The 16560-nt window shown below is 34.1% G+C and overlaps 2 protein-coding genes across 4 annotated transcripts in view; one reads left to right on the top strand and one right to left on the bottom strand.

Moving 5' to 3' along the window:
* The window catches only part of LOC136029563 (uncharacterized), a 384714-nt gene that overhangs the window by 112615 nt on the left and 255539 nt on the right, over window positions 1–16560 (bottom strand). The window lies entirely within an intron of this gene.
* Window positions 2415–16560, top strand: part of LOC136029562 (E3 ubiquitin-protein ligase HECTD1-like) — a 484457-nt gene continuing 470311 nt past the window's right edge. The window contains exons 1-3 of the mRNA XM_065708048.1: window positions 2415–2532; window positions 9152–9408; window positions 13500–13799. The gene's annotated coding sequence lies outside the window, so the exon portion shown is untranslated. The remainder of the gene's footprint in view (window positions 2533–9151; window positions 9409–13499; window positions 13800–16560) is intronic.

Here is a 16560-nt window from a genome sequence, read left to right as displayed (position 1 = left end):
AGTAGAATTTTGAGCAATATCAATGCTTTTTTTTCAAAATTTAGGAAATGTATTTGAATATCTTTAAAACCTGATAAAATGGAATTGAGCAAAGTTATGAAGCTGAAAACAATTTTGTTGTACTTCAATTAAGCAGAAGATCTATTTTGCAAGGTTTCACTTTTATAACAGATGTTTTTAAAGGTCATCAAAGGTCAAGGCCCTCTAGAGAGAGAAGGAGTAGAGATAGTTGCTTCAAAATACCTTTCCAGGACATACTTTAGTCTGTAGATTCATTCCTGAAAGTTTCATTTTCCTAACCTAAACCCTTTCTGAGATAGCAAGAAGTCAATTAACTAGAATTTTACCAAAACTTCAACAATTTCATTATTCAAGAATTAGTTTTTATAATATGACAACCCTGCAAGTCTTCTTTTTCCTGTCTCCAGGTTTCAAAATGAATTGCATTATTAATTAAAAAAAAAAAAACCAAGTTATCATCATGTCTTAGTAAGGATGACAAAGATTCCACACAAGGCAGGATCAAAGAATCTATAGGCTCTACCTTGGTACATAATTTAGATACAACTACCATAGCTGAATGTAAGGTATCCTTATGAATTTGAGTTCCAGGAGTTCTGATGAACATTAAAACACTCTGTAAGCCACCAGCATCAAATACTGCCCCAGCCTCATGGGTGCAAATTAATTCACAAACCTTCCAAATGACATGGGATTGTAAAACAAATAGCACTAATGCAAACCTAATGTAATCAAAAGATAGAAGAGATAAAAACAAATTTAAATTGGAATTGCTTTTAAAATAAAAATAAAATTTCACATGTTATAACAATGGGAGTGTTTGTGCAAGCACAATCAAACATTTTGTGGTAACAAACTCCATGTAAGGAGCAACTTGACTCAATAGTAACCAAAACATTGAAACAAGTTCCTATCAGCAAAAATATCAAATTTATATTTCTTACCAAAAGAAATATCACAGCTATGTGTTTATTTGTTGTTATTTATTAATTATTTTCCAGAGAAATTCTTATTCTAGTTTAACAGCCATTATGTTTCAGCAATTATTTTGAAAGAATCCTCAGATATACAAAATTAGCTCTAAGGGAGAGACAATGGGAGGGTGGAGGTAGAAATTGATATATAATCCTTAGGGCCATATCCAAGACTCTTGTTTGGGGGAGGGCAGGAGGTCTGAAACAGTCATGGTCACCTGAATCAGAATCTATATCTTAAGGAGAGGAGCTAGATTTGTTAGCAAATCTATTGAAGACAGTCTGAATGACATTGAAAATAATGGAATGTTCTTCTCTTATGAGCCAGTGCTTAGTTAATCAAAGTCATCAAGGTGTTACAAGTCTCTTTTTAATTGTATTCCCTATTTCTATAAATAAAAGAAAAATAGCATATATATGATGTGAGGAATGTGGCTGAATATGGCAATTTATATATATATTTATATGGCTGTTAGGGTAACATTTCTAAGGTTTAAATGTAAAAAAGAACTACTAATATGATTTTACTCTGAAACAATTGTAAACCTAATTTACTCATTTTATTTTTTATTCCTTTTCTTAAATGGTTGTCCAAAATCAGGCACTGTCCAATTGCTGAGGGATTACCCTAGGTACAAGATTGACAAATTGATAAACAAGACAGCTAATTAAATTGATGAAACTCCAGATGAAGGGGCATTACCTTTTTTAAGCCCAGGAAATCACAATCCTTAAAAAATTTCATTAAAAGCTGTAAGTGGTGTAAGTGAATAGAAAAAGGAAAAAAAAAGGGCTTTCACATTTAGTTAGTAACAAATGCGCAAGAATTTACTGGAGGGGGGGGGACATGTTTTTTACTTTTAAAAAACTCTAAATTATACCCTGATGAAATCTAAAAATTCTTTCAAGACTTGCCCTTTTATTACAAGAAATAAAGTTTGCTTGCACATTGATCTAGTTACAATGCATAGGAATTTACTATAGGTGAGGGAGCTCACTTCCCCCAAAAGCCAGTTCAAATACCTTTTAATTTGGCAAATCTAAATTAGGAAGCTATAGTGTAGTCATAAATTAGGAAGCTAGTAGGTGAAAAAATTTTGGGGGCTTGCCACTTTGATTTGGAAGGGAAAAAAAAGCTAAAAAAAAATTAATGATTAAGCATGGTTTGATTCTTTCTAAATGTTATTTTACTGAAACCATGCCTCATGAACTCTAAAATTTGGTATTTTTTATTTATTTTTACGTTATTGACCAGAGAGAGAGAGAGAGATATTCAAAACCATGCCTTATGCAGAGGACAACACGTTAACTACTACTTTGCTTAACTAAGAAGTACATCAGACATCAGAAGAACCTCTGCTGTCAACAACGATGCAGAAGAAACAGAGCCAGGAATGTGGGAATAAGATTATAAAAGCCATCATGACTCTAAGCCATATGGACCTTCTTCGTTTGGCGTCAATTTGAGCTTTCCTGGCTCTAACCATGTGTATGGAATTCCTGAACATGCTGATTCACTGGCTTTGAGAGACACACTGTAAGTCCAGGAAGTGTTATATCACTTTTTGTTGCTTGTAAATTTGCTTACTTTATTATTATAATAATAAATTAAATATAAAAAACTATTATAAAAATTTTAAGAAAAAGATTTATTAAAATTAGAAGCTTAAAATTATTATTAAAATTATATTAAATTATAAAAGTGCCATTTATTAACATTCTAAAAGATTTATTATAAAAAAAGACATGCTTAAGTTTAGCAATAAAACTTAGACAACAAGAAGTTAACACATATATTGAAACCAACTGAATTTAATATGGATTAAAAATCTAAATAAAACGAACAGAAATTGTACCATAAAGAAAACCATCTTCTTGAACGCCCGTATGGTTTAAAGCAATTTATCCTTTACTGAAAATAGACTATGATTATATACATTGTTTTAACACTCCTCTCTTTAAGGGTAAAGTGAAAGGAAAAAATACAGGAAAAGTTGCATGATTAAAAACAATATACTCTATTATATTAAAAAAAAGGTGAGTTTGGTTGTTTAAGACTAGGATAAGAAAATAAATTTTGTACTTATTTTGTTTATTATTTACACCAATTACCAAAAAAGATCATAGCTTGTCTTGCAATTTGGCATGGAATGGCTTCATTTATATGGAAGTAATCAAATTGTTCTCCAAAAGTTTCTTTAGTTTACAATGATTCTTTTCAAAAGTAACATTTAATAAGTATTTTTATAAGTTTAAATACAAATACCCACAAACAAAATAAAAAAGCATAAAATATTACTTAGCTCTTGAAAGCAACTACCTAGCAGCAAACATTCTAATTTTCTGCTCCACTACTTATACCCCTCCAACAACTAATTTAAAACCTAAGCGAATAAAAAAAGGTCTTAATAAAAGAAAATAATAACAAATATAAGCAAGTTGCCTGTGAAAAAATGATCCTTCTTTGGGATAAACAAACCCTCTTGTAAATTCTAAAAAATCTAAATTTCTGCCCTTGAAAAGAACTACATAGCTCTTACAATCTACATCGTAAGGCTCACTTATCTTTTTTTTCTTTTTTATATATGTATAGACACTCCAAAAATGTGCAAGAGAATTATATATTTAATTTATTCTTTCCTTTTTACCGTTTAAACTTACTATCTCTATGATTTCCTTTTTTTCATTTTACACTATGTATATATTTTTAAGCATTATCATTAAATCTGGATTTAAATAATGGGTAAATATCCGTAACATTTAGTTTATCACTTCAGGTTATACAATGGGAAGTCGAGGCCAATAATTCTCCGGAATACCTTTCCAATCAGAGTCCAGTCGGTTTCTGAGAGTCACAAGAGTTGTGTCTAGCCTGTGTTGTGTCACAGCCGAGGGATCCGCTTAAAACTTTAGGAAAAATTTTCATGGGGGGGGGGAGATGTGCAAGGAAACTTATAACTTTATATTTAGGAGAAGGATGGTAAAATATTTTTCTGATCCGCACGAAAGAGTGCATTATGGCCTTTTTTTAATGCGTGTCATCTGAAAGGCCCTTTGGCTAATCTTGTGTATAAAACAATATTGTATGATTTAATCATGCATCTTAGTTGTTTTTTTGTTTTTGTTTTTTTCATAATTCATTTTTTGGGAATGGAGACCCATACCGCCTGTAGAATCTTGATGTTTTCAAGTATAAACTTTGGAGTCCTATGGCACTATACGGAGCGATTCCATTTGTTATGGCTAAAGGATAAGGTATTCTTGCTTCCGCCACTAAAGTTTCAAAAAAAAAAATTCTTGCTTGTTGAACATCAGTATTGTTCTTTGTTATCATACAACGACAATGTTATTCGCTAAGGCCAGAAAATAGGTATTGTTGATAATACTGACATCCAAAAACGAAAGTAGATATACCATCTATTGTCGTCAGTCCTGATATATCAATGAGTAACCCTTGAAAAATAACAATATGGCATTATAATGTTATAAAATGTCATTAGTTCTTTTGCATGTTCTCAACTAAACTCTCTTTATTTTAAGTTCGCGTCCTAAATTATCCAAAAATGGGATCTAAAACACAGGCGCTAATTTTTTATAGTAATATAAATATGTAAAACCTTCAAGAAATCAGACCCAAAGAAAGTCTGGTTAACTTGAACAAATGTTTAGTACTGATCAAAAACATATTTCATCAAATAGAAGCATATTTGAAAGAATAAAATGTATATCAGATGCTAAGCATTATGGTGACAATAATGTTATTTTTATAACATTATATAACATACATTTGAACATACAAATGCACAAACAAATAACAGTATAATATACATTATGGTGACAATGAGTTATCCCTTTCGCCTCAACTTTGACAGGAATCCTTGTTGTACTGAATAATATCGTTGAATAGTCCATAAAATCAAAGTTTAAACTCTTTAAATGACTTAGATCTACTGTTGAAAGAATGGATATGCTTAATATATATTCCATATTATTAATTGACATAATAGCTAAATCCTTTGAAGTAAATTAATCCTATTTTGGAAGGAATGTCAATTCAAAAATGTGTCCTACACTGTCAGGAGCCAATGGATGCTGTATAACCCGCTTTGAGATACGTTCTATTTTGGAATAAACGCTAATACTAAAAATGAATTCTACTTTATTAATTGCGGTGTCAGTAATGGTAAGGTATTCTTTACTATTATAATGTGGATTTTATATATATAAACAAAAACATACACGAATGACAGTATTCAGAGGTTTAGCTTTTAAAGGACTAAACATTTTGAAAGGAGTAGCTTAAACTGTTCAGTTGAAATTAAGGCAAAACGAAAAGCAAGAGAAAAAAAAGAAGGCAAAAAGACCCTAAAAGAAGAAGAAGAGGAAGACAATGAAAAGAAAAAAAGAAGAAGGCAAAAAGAGCCCGAAAGAAGATGGCAAAAAGGGCCCGATAGAAGAAGAAGGCAAAAAGAGCCCGAAAGAAGAAGAAGAGGAAGACAATGAAAAGAAAGAGAGAAGAAGAACGCAAAAAGAGCCCGAAAGAAGAAGAAGGCAAAAAGAGCCCAAAAGAAGAAGAATTCAAAAAGAGTTGCCCGGCCTCAGAAACCAAATAGTGCAAGAAAAAAAGTCTTCTCACAAACACACTGCCACTCATCCTAAAAAAAAAAAAAAAAAAAAAAATACAGTTAACAACACCTTCTATGTTCTCAGATCTCACTAGTGTAGTCAAAATAGTCTTCGAAAATAGCCGTCATATTCCCAAAAAATATCCCAGTTTCTTTTGATAAAGGAGGGATATATCATATACTTTCTAGCTGCAACAACAGCTAGGCGGCCTGATTTAAGGAGTTGTTTTGATTTGAAATGATTACACTTTTAAAAGACCTAGAGCTTTGTAGTAATGCTTTAATAAGTTTCCCTTAATATAAGCTTTTTGTTCAATTATTTCTAGCATATGTTAGTGATACTACTTTGGCACTTGTAGTTCCTGATCTATTTCTCTGTATTTTAATTGATGTACATTAACCTTTTTACTGTAATTAACGATGCTAAGTTTTAGATTAAAAAAGAAAAACTTTTAAATTTTTTAACTAATTTTAGTAAAATTTTGTGTATTGTTTATTTCATAATAGAAATACTCGAAAATTACATTATTTTTCTTTTATTTTACAGCCATAAAAATGTAATTTATATTAAAAAGTAGTCAGCTTGCTTCTATCATAGTTTCTTTTCTGATTCTAACTAACTATCTGATATATAACTATTGTCTAAATACTCTACCGTCTTTCTAAAACCGCTTCTATAGGCTCAAAGACTGTTTTACCAGTTTCTGAACTTACGATCAACTAACAAACTCAGGAAACCTTAGTTTCCCGTGTTCTCTTATTTAAAAATTTTACTCCAAATTAGCAAAAAGACCACAATTAATTTTATAAAGGAGAGGTTTTTTGAATAGTATCTAAAGCTGAATTGCAAAATGCAAAATTTGAAATTGTATTTTTTTTTTTTCTTATTATGAAATAAGAAAGCAAGGCTCTCAATCAGCTGATTCATTTGGTGTTTTTTCGGTAAGCTCTCAAATGAAAACTTGGCTAAACTATAATGATAGCTGCATTTATAGGATTTGTGCCTGCCTTTTGATAATCGTGTATAGCTTTATCAAGCTTGTATAATTTTTTGTCTCGTATGAATGAAAATCTCGCAGATTGATGCAACTTTTTTATTTTGTTCAAAGTCCATTTACAATGAGATTGAATCTCAATCTAGCACTAATTTAAGGCAATCAGAATTTTCCATATAATTTTTCAACCAACTAGAAAATTTTATAAAAAATCTGATTGGCTCACATTAGTGCTAGCTAAATCTGTGTATTTTTAAAATTTCCGCCTTGTATTATTGGAAACCTTGCAAATCCATGCGACTTTTTTTTTGTTTAATAAAGTTAATTATTAGTCTAACTTTATCAATTTTACTTTAATTTGTTAATTTATTAATTTAATTATTTCAACTTCATAGTTTAACTTTATTTCTTTAACAGAGCCACTTGACCTGGTAATAGTAGTTATTATTATTTTTGAATTATTGCCGGTAAATTTAAAAAAATTAAGAAAATAGAGTATAAAAAGGACGAAAAATAAATTATTGGAAATGTTGCATCATATGAATTTCTCAACAACAAAGCCTTATTGGCCATGGTTAATACAAAATATAACAACATAAAGACTATAAAAAAGATATTCCCTTAACATACCTGTACCCACAAATTTTCCCAGCTTCTTTATGCCCGTAAGACCTCTGTCACTTAATATAATATCCACCAATTCCTCCCCTTATATGTCTCCCCTTGGAATAATTTCCTCTCTCAGACGATTTAAATCCTTACAGAAACCCCAAAATGAATTAAGTCATCCTCCCCATCTTCACACATTGAGCTGAACTAGGATCTATCTTCGACTTCACCCCTCTCTAACAGTTCCTCTTGTCTCCTTTCAACAGCTGAGAAAGTTCTCTTTTCAATAGCTGAGCAAAACTTCGCAATCTTGCACTTCATCTACTGCTTCACCACAATCGAAGACGAAAAGGAAACTGAGCATGACTGTAAAACAGGCTTTACATGTCAGTTTTTCTCAGTTGCCGTCATAATCCTCCAGAAAGGAGCTGCAGCTCGTAGATGAAGAACTATTACAGCTTGTAGCATAAGCGTTGTATAGCTGTGTAAGCAGAGTTCGATCAAAATGGATCTCATTGGCAATTAGATAAAAAGAAAATAAGTTTTTTCAATTAAAAGTAAGGATCAAAATTAAAACTCAAAACGAATAGAAATTATTCCAATATGAGGTGGGCTGCCTCCTTCCTCAAGCCTAATTTTTTGCTGAAAGTCTGAAAGTTTATTAAAATGCATCAAATTCAATGACTCTTGTGTTTGAACAGTCTTGAAAAAGCTATTGAAAAAATGTGGTAAGAAGCCAAGCTTTAGCGTAAATAGCGAGTTGATGAAGGGGCAGTCCCTATCAAATTCAGTATAATCTCTGCTCGTTTTAAGTTTAAATGCTGTTCTTTATTTTCAGTGAAAAAAACTTGCTTTTATCTGATTTCTGACCGTTTCTTTTAATCATGCCAGGAAATCCCCTCTCCCCCCCGTTTAAAATTTACCGTTGAAAATTTCCCCGGAAACTTTACTCTTCACAGAAAATTTTTTCCCTGGAAAATTGAAAATACCCCTCTCCCCACAAAAAAAAAATCCGTATATCCCCAATTATAAATACCATATGTGAGTTGTGTAACTTACATTCCTTTCCCCTGGGACTATGGGAGGTCATGTCGTTCCAAAGGCATAGTTATTGGACCTTTCAACTGTATTGAACCAAGTGGCTATGTTAAAAATTTGATCGGATAACTTTGGGGATAAAAGGGATATGGGAGGGGGACTAGTTGCCCTTGAATAATTTTGGTGCTTATAAAGGGCATATAGCTTTTGATTTCAGATCAAATAAGCCCTCTTCCGATCTTCTAGGATCGCCCTTTCGATACGATCACCCTTGGAAAAAACCAACATCTTTCCTTGAACTTTTTCTTGACAAAAAGTTCAAATTTCCACACTTTTGTATATAGAAGCTTGAAACCTCTACAAAATGGTTCACTGATGTGCTGAATCAGACTTTATGATTTTCAGAAAGATCGCTTGACGTTTTGAGAGTGTTTTCCACATTTTCACATTTTTTTTTCGGATAAGTTCTTGCTGCTCGAAGTAAATATATATAAACGAAGCCTTTCATTCTCAAATGCTTTAAAACTCATCTCTATATCCTAAGTGTGAATGCTCATGATAAAATGTTAGATGTATGTGATAAAAAAAAAAATATTTTTCTCTATCCCATGGTTAGAGACTAAAAGGGCTCGTATAGGCGTGTTTGCGTTAAGCAGTGAAACTTTAAGCTCATACATTTTCATTAATAATCGGTAAAAAAAATTATTGCAATTGTGACCTTGTTGGGTTTGTTGTTTGCAGTTAAACTTTATTTTAAAGAATGGGGCTTTGGGATATGAAAGCTAGTCCTTAGCCTATATATAGAACAATTTATGTTTTTTTCTTTTAGTTTTAATTTCGCTCTTTACTTTTATCTAAAAAAATTGATTATTTGTTGTTTTTTTTCTAGAAAAGAAGGTGCTGTTGGTGTATACTGGCATAATGCGGCAGAAACTTGGGTTGATGTGCGTGATGTTCCTGGTGGGAGGTGTCGTCTCTTCACTGATGAAACTTGTATCAGGTTGTGCCTCAGAACCTGGACCTCACAAAGAAGTGCATTTCATATCAGAGAGCGGTTTAGTGGATATTTTCTTTTTACTTGGCCCAGGTCCTAAAGATGTACTACAACAATGCACAGGACTTACGGGTGTTACTCCTTTACCTCAGGTGAATGCTTGAAATTTATTAGAATAACAAATTTCCCAGTAATGGGTTAGATTGCATGGTGACGCAGAACACCACCGTGGGAGGATCCTCTATAGGAGGACAGCTGTGGTAGGGCGTAAGATCCAGATCTATGGACAACGGCCTCTGCAAAGGGCTGCCTCGACCCTTTTGGGTTACCTGCAAGACTGGGGATCTTGTCGTCAACTATATTCCCACTTGAGGTGTGGCACCTCTCGAGGAAATTATAGCTTAGTAAACGCCACAACATTTGCACGGGATTCTGATTAATGAATTATTGTTCTGGGCTTGGTCTGTTTTGATGGGCATTTTCAGGCTGAAAAACTTTTTCCTATCTAACTTATCTACTATAGGTTAACTCCTCGTAGTAGCATACTATACATAGACATGAATATATAATGAGTCAGAGGTAATAGGCTTGGGACTGTCTTTGCAGAATTTCGACTCTTGCTGATAGAAGAGCGTCGCCGAGTGCTGAAAACCATGTTGTGGCCAAGATGAGCCCAGGATTGCACAAAGCTCCCATTCATACTGGAGGTCCGAGGGACTCTTTGCTCTCCAGCTTAAAGCCGGCTTAAGCGTCTCGGTGTAGACTTGAGAAGATATGCTGGACCCCGTCCTGCACTGGTATCCGGGATCATTGTTTTTCCGGAGTCCTTAATAATTTCAGTTATTTAAAGAAGATAAAAGTTGGAACTTTGAACGTTACGACGTTAAAAAAATGACTCTCGTATCGACATTTCGACTGATGAATTCAGACAGCTCGAACTGGACTTTTTAGGAATTTCTGAAACTCATATCCCAGGGGTAGGAAGCATGAAATTAGATGATATGTATGTATTTATAAATTTATTGCCCATCATAAATTTAAAATGCAGCACTGATGGAGTATAAAGAAAGAAAATTGAAATAAACAAATAAATTTTAACAAATACGAACAAAACCGAAACAAAGAAGAACTGACAGGCAAAAGCGAAAAAAAAAATACAAATAAGATAATTATATGTAAGACCAGACATATTATCAACGAAGGACAATTTGTCCTTCGTCGGAAAAATTGTAAACATATAGAATTTGTTTACTCAGGCAGGAAGGATTGTGTACATAGACAGGGAGTATGGCTCATGATGATTAAGGAAGCTGCTAAGTCTTGTTTAGGCTGGGAAGGTATTAATGATAGAATACTAATTGCTCATTTTACGACTAAAAAGTTCAGAGTAGTATATGCCCCTGTTGGACCAACTGACGGAGATGCTAGTGACTCGAGACTGGCGGTCATTGCTTCCATACCTACACCTACCGATTTGTACACATGTCTCCATACATATCCATAGCAGCACCTACTAAGAAAGCCTTAAAGAAAATGTTGGAAGCAGGTGGCAGTCCTCTCATTTCTATAAGATTTAGATAATCTTTTAGATTAATTTAAAGATTATTGGCATTTTTAGTTTTGTTAGATTAATTCAAATTTTTAGGTAACACAATTTTTAGATTATCCTGCTTGCTATTGTTACGCATGTATAAATAGCAAATATTCTACTTAAATAAAGCAAATTATCTTTACCAAGGCCGTATACAGGGGGGTTGGATACAAGGCTCGAACCCTCCCCCTCACGAAAATTTTATCGGACCTATAAAAAATTACTAAATACATATAAACATATTTTTGATACGTTTTGTGAAGATTTTTTTTTGTATCTCTCGAATAAATTTTTGGATGCGTCCTTGATTCTGACATACAACTCTTTCACAAAAAAACGAAATACAAGCATCATTAGCATCATCGTTCCTTTTTTGCAAAGAAAAATGTCCTCGCTGCAGCCTTGAAGCATGCCAAACTAATCAAATTTTAAATTTCAACTGGAATTGTGTCCCATACAGAAGGGATTGTTCACAGCTTTTTTTTTTGAATTGGAAAAAAAATGGTACAGGTTCATTTAGCTGAAATAGTAGACCTTCAACGACACTACATTTTTTTTAATTAGTTTTTTTTTAAAGAAAGTAAAGAGTAACATTAAAACTTAATTTTAGTTGTAGCTTCTCGTATGCTACAACTGTGTCTGTGCATGTAGTATCTGCGAATTTGGTGGTACGCGTGGGGACACTAGCAACATAAATATTAAATTTCTGAAAATAAATTTTTTTTTAGTTTTTTAAGCATCCTAGTTTTATTGAAATTTGAGGGTTTAATAAACTTTGTTGCGTTTTACTGAAAAATCTTTTTCACCAAGATTAACAAGCTCAAGAGTACGCCGAAAATAGGACACATTAGGGTTTTTTCCATCGTTAAAAGCCGAAGGGACAACGTGCTGTTTGATTCTGTTGAAAAATCGTTGTCACTTGTTCTTCCGATACTAACTTCGAGTTTATCGAAAATCCACTGATATTAATTGAACTCTGCCCGATTTTCTAAAAATAGAAGTAGAAGGACTGTTGACAGCAAAGCTTAAATATTTGGGAGTTTTTATTGCGTTTACCCCAAATTTGAATATCGATTGGTGTAATATTTATTTCCAACCAACTCATCAAGTATGAAAACCAACTCAAGAATGACAATTGGCTATCCTACGTTGTGAAAAAAAAAAAATCTTTTTTGACACTGACATCCTAGAATTCAGGAGGTTGCTGATAAATAATACAATTTGTGTCTTCTATCGAACCATTTCTATAATTTTTAGCCTGTAACCTAACATAGTGGTAAAAGTTCGGAATAGTTAATGAAGATAAGAAGGAATTCACATATAGGCTCTTCATTGCTGCTTGCTTTTCGAGCATACTTAACTTAGTTTGAGTTTAAGGGAGTTGGGCCAACACATCCACGGATTGTTCTTAGAAATTCATATGAATAAGATCTCTGCTATAACTCTTCCACAATACGTTTGAACGTTGTAATTGCTGCGCTGAAAGTATGAAAATTTGTAAATACCAGGTTTTACCGAAATTTGGCGTTTTAACATTGATATACGAAGTTTGGAGCATACTGGTAAATGATGCAATTTTTGGTTTCTAGCGAATTATTTCAGCGATTTTTGCATTTGGTGCAACGTCTTGACAAACGTTCAGAATAAGCAATGAGTATATTGGCACTTGTTCCCGCTTCTCAGTTGCGTGCTTCTCTGGATTTTCATAGCTGTTTATTTTGTTGAAGCGAGTTTCACTTCATGCATTTACATATAGATTTGGGGTCCATCGTAACCATCGCATTTATATGGTCTTTCTAATCGTTTTCCTAACGCTTTGAAGCCTAAATTACAATTTCCAGCTTATTAAGAAAATTCCCTCCCATTAAAGGTGAAAGTTCTGATTGTTTATTTTTAGATCATGTGGATTTGTTTTGTTTTTGTTATATTCAGTTGTGAAGAAAAAATAGCTATTGAAAATTTATGTGAGCGGGTTTTCTACATGTTTAGATTGATATGAGTAAAACTGCATGGAAGCTTTTCCTTCTGTTTTTCTTGCTATTGTGACTCCCCCTCTGAAACCGATACGTCAAAACACTTTGCCAAACTTATGGGAAATTTCAATCTTTATATTTGTTCCCTAATCACACGGACAGGGCGATTTGTTGCGATCTTTTCTGCACTAACTAATTAAAGGGTATAAATAAGTACTAAATAAAAAAAAGTAAAGTACTAAAGGTTTTTTGGGGTGTGAGCGGGCCAATTTCAGCGGAAATTATCGCTTTGTTAGTGCTGTTATAGTCGAACTTTTTTGTTTTGTTTTATTGTTTTTTTTTGTTTTGTTTTTTCAAGCTCTATCTCTTGTTTCGGTTTAGAGCTTATATCTCTTCGTAGTACTCATTAGTAATTGCATATCTTTTTCGCAAGTAGCCTTGTTCTTATTCATTTAAAAAAAAAAACTAGAAGAATTTTCGATTCCCAACCCTACTTGTCTAAAAGCACCAAGGATTCTTTGGATAAGACTCTATTGTTGACCGACTAAATAACTGTCTTTGTATTTAATATTAGCTAAGGATATGACTTGGCTTAAAATTTGAAATTCATGTTGTTGAAAACTTTATTATGACCTCTAATCTATATTCATTATTAAAATTTTGTCATCTTAACTTGCAGTTAACATAATCCCAGTAACTGCTGAGGGAGTTCCTTCCACTCCAATGCCATCAGCATCTCCAACTGCAGAAGGCTTTGGTGAACCAATGCTCATCGTTCAAGATGATTGGGATACAAAGGAAACTGCATCTACGGCTGCTCCATCGGCTCCAAAGGCCCCACAGTATTGGGACAAAGGTACAGGCTATGGAACGGGACCTACAGCTCAGCATTGGGACGTTGACGACGCCATGAGTAGACAGAAAATTCAGGAAGAGCAGGCTACTTCAATGTTGTTACTTATGTCTGCTTTCATCGGAGGTAAGTGAATTACTAACGAAATAATACCTCTTGTGTGAAGTATCTCTAGGCGCATGAACGTTGACAGATAAAAATTTAGCAATTTTGGCTAGATACTAATAATTGTGAGGTGAAGGAGTGGTTACCAACTTTTCATTCGTAGTTTCTCGTGAAATCTATGTTGTGGGCAAAAATATAAGGCCAGGATTATATCCTAGTTTCCAAAGGGTGAATCTCACATTTTTCCTTTAAGTGAATTTCTGTGTTGCTTATACTGCTCTGGTATTTATTTACCTAATGTTCAGTCCTCTTGACTTTGTATTGTGATATGATCTTTAACAGTCCTTTGGTAGCACTTAAGAAGAAGAAGAAGAAGTCTATTATTATTCAATGCAATACAATTCAAAATGGAATTACAATACACTTATTCCCCCTCAAAAGGCTCCATGGCCAGGGATACAAGGGAGGTAAACAAATTTATTTAACAAAACAAATTTATAAATATAAAATGTTGCTTTACTTAAACAAATATAAAGGATAAAATCAAAAACTTGTATTGGCCATTACTAAGGTCAATGCAAATCGCTTTTCGTCATATATTATTTTATTTTTGTAAATAATATCTCTAGTTTTTGTTTCATAAATTTATCAAAAATTACTTATAAAAAAACTAGTAGGCTACTGGTCTCCTTTGATTATTGCACTGTTTAGGTTTGCGGAACCAAGTTCCTTTGGGTACGAAAAAAAAGTTTCTTAGTTTATTATATTTTTATGGCACTTAGTATTAACCAAGTGACATATAGCAGTCGCCAATTCTGTCGGTCTGTCGGTCCCGGTTTTGCTACTTTAGGCACTTCCAGGTAAGCTAGGACGATGAAATTTGGCAAGCGTATCAGGGACCGGACCAGATTAAATTAGAAATAGTCGTTTTCCCGATTTGACCATCTGGGGGGGAGTGGGGGCCCGGTTAATTCGCAAAAAAATAGAAAAAATGAAGTATTTTTAACTTATCAGCGGGCGATTGGATCTTAATGAAATTTGATGTTTGGAATGATATTGTGTCTCAGAGCTCTTATTTTAAATCCCGACCGGATCTGATGACATTGGGGGGAGTTGGAGGGGGAAAACCTAAAGTCCCGGTTTTGCTACTTTAGGCACTTCCAGGTAAGCTAGGACGATGAAATTTGGCAAGCGTATCAGGGACCGGACCAGATTAAATTAGAAATAGTCGTTTTCCCGATTTGACCATCTGGGGGGGGGAGGGAGTAGGGGCCGGTTAATTCGGAAAAAATAGAAAAAATGAAGTATTTTTAACTTATGAGCGGGTGATTGGATCTTAGTGAAATTTGATGTTTGGAATGATATTGTGTCTCAGAGCTCTTATTTTAAACCCCGACTGGGTCTGATGACATTGGGGGGAGTTAGAGGAGGGAAACCTAAAATCTTGGAAAACACTTAGAGTAGAGGGATCGGGATGAAACTTGATGGGAAAAATAAGCGCAAGTCCCAGATACATGATTGACATAATCTGAACTGATTTGCTCTCTTTGTGGTAGTTGGGGGGGGGAGGGGAGTAATTCTTAAAAATTAGAAAAATGAGGTATTTTCAACTTACGAACGGGTGATCGGATCTCAATGAAATTTTATGTTTAGAAGGATATCGTGTCTTACAGCTCTTATTTTAAATCCCGACCGGATCTGGTGATGGGGGTGGGGAGTTGGGAGGGGGAAACCTAAAACTTGGAAAACACTTAGAGTGGAGGGATCGGGATGAAACATGGTGGGAAAAATAAACACAAGTCCTAGATAGATGATTGACATAAACGGAACGGATCTGCTCTCTTTGGGGTAGTTGGGGGGGGGGGGGTTAATTCTGAAAAATTAGAAAAAATGAGGCATTTTTAACTTACGAACGGGTGATTGGATCTCCATGAAATTTGATATTTGGAAGGATATCATGTCTCAAAGCTCTTATTTTAAATCCTGACCGGATCTGGTGACATTAGGGGAAGTTTGGGGTGGGGAAACCTAAAATGATGGAAAACGCTTAGATTGGAGGGATTGGGATGAAACTTGGTTGGAAAAATAAGCAGAAGTCTTGCATACGTGATTTACATAATTGGAACGGATCCACTCAATTTGGAGGGGGGGGGGGGTAATTCTGAAAAATAAGAAAAAATTACGTATTTTTAACTTACGAAGGAGTGATCGGATCTTCATGAAACTTCATATTTAGAAGGACCTCGTAACTCAGATACATTATTTTAAATCTCAACCGGATCAAGCGTAATTGGGGGGGGGGCAGTTGAGGGGACCGGAAATCTTAGAAAATACTTAAAGCGGTGAGATCAGGATGAAACTGGATGGGAAGAATAGAAACCTGTCTAAGATACGTGAATGACATAACTGAACCGGATCTGCTCTCTGGTGGAATTGGGGGGGGGGGGTGGTATTTTGAAAATTGAGGTATTTGCAACTTACGAAAGGGTGACCAGATCTTAATGAAATTTGATATTTAGAATGATCTTGTGCTTTAAAGTTCTAATTTCAAATTCCGACCAGATCCTGTGACATTCAGAGGAGTTAGAGGGGGAAACCGGAATTCTTGGAAAACATGAAAATTGGGGTATTTTTATCTTACGAATAGATGATCGGATCGTAATGAAATTTGATTTTTAGAAGGAATTCATGTCTCAGAGCTCTTATTTCAAATCCCGACCAGATCTTTTGACATTGGGGGGAGTTGGAGGGGGAAATCTTGGAAAAACACTTGGAGTGGAGG

This window comes from Artemia franciscana, chromosome 7, assembly GCF_032884065.1.
Source record: "Artemia franciscana chromosome 7, ASM3288406v1, whole genome shotgun sequence".
Lineage (NCBI taxonomy): Eukaryota > Metazoa > Arthropoda > Branchiopoda > Anostraca > Artemiidae > Artemia > Artemia franciscana.
This window is presented reverse-complemented; position numbering and strand designations above follow the sequence as displayed.